We start from the raw sequence: 1,377 nt of genomic DNA on the forward strand, positions 1-1,377 counted from the left end.
GAGCTGCTCCAATGATAGAACGATCCATCACAATAGAGCAGTGCCCTGGATGCCGTCTACAGATTCCTCAGATCTTCCTCCACACCTCCGACAGCCACCTCTGCCTCAACTACTTCAGTGACCAACCCAATGATGCTAAGGTCGACAAGGCTATAGCAAAGAGGTTGTACACTTGTTGCATCACTTATTACTATACATTCATGTCGGTCCATTAGGGCTATTTTGGTTCAACCGAAAAACATAGCAATAGGGAATTTTCCTATGGCACTCTACTATTCAATTATTCATGCATTTTGTTGAAAGGAATGGAGAAAAACATCCACCTGGACCTACTTTTCAAAATCCTATTCATGAAAACAAGACCAAGTGCATTAGTGGCAGAATAACATTCTAACTGTACACGCTTTCATATGGTTTCACTTTATTTTGGCCATGTTTCTTTGCATTCCTCTGCTCTTCCAATTCCTGTGAACCAAACACCCAAGTTGGCAGAAATCATGTGTTTACAAATGCTCTGTTTACCATGTGCATTCCTATCCTATTCCGGTGTAGAATCATGCAAGCCAAATGAGCCCTTACAGAATTACTTCAGTTACAGGTAGGTGTCAAAGGGAACTTTGTGTGGTTTGTCCTGCTCCTGCCGCGACGTCGTCCACCTCACCTGAGCTGCTCCATCGACAGAAGCATCCACCAAACCAGACATCACGACTCCTGAATGTCTTTCGCTGCCTCAGATCTCCTTCCCTGCCGCCGGCACCAACCGCAACGGCATCACCATCATCGACTTAGCAGATGAACCTGAGGAGTACACGGGTCCACAAGAGAGGTCACACTTTTTTGTTTCTGCTTATGTTATGCATTGCTTAAAATTACCTACTACTTTATCGTCCTGTTCACCTCTTGGACTCCAAGTCAGGTCCAAATTAATGTTCAAACTTGAGTTCTAAATTAGTTGTGGGGCACATATCGAGGCAGCAATGAATAGTATCTCTGTCTAATATCTGGTTCACCTAGGGTATGCCTATGTTCTTCATCTTGGGTGGGAAACAAATAGTAAAGCAATCATCATCTGTCTTTTTATTAAATTAAAGCAATCATCAGCCTGCTATCATTATTTTTGGATCCATCCACTGGTTGTTACCATCACTCTAAATTTCTGCATGCTCTCCTTACATAAACTCACCATATATATTTTGTATGCATGTCAGATATTGTACACAATCATGCTGAACATGTAGAGAAACACAGAAGAGTTTTGCGCGGCAATACAATGCCATGCAAACATCGCTCCATGGTGGGTTCAATGGCAAACCCTCCCCCCCTCTCCAGATTGTAATCCAGAGGAAGATATCTGTTCTGAGGAGGATTCAGACGCAG

This window comes from Triticum dicoccoides, chromosome 4B (genome assembly GCF_002162155.2).
Source record: "Triticum dicoccoides isolate Atlit2015 ecotype Zavitan chromosome 4B, WEW_v2.0, whole genome shotgun sequence".
Lineage (NCBI taxonomy): Eukaryota > Viridiplantae > Streptophyta > Magnoliopsida > Poales > Poaceae > Triticum > Triticum dicoccoides.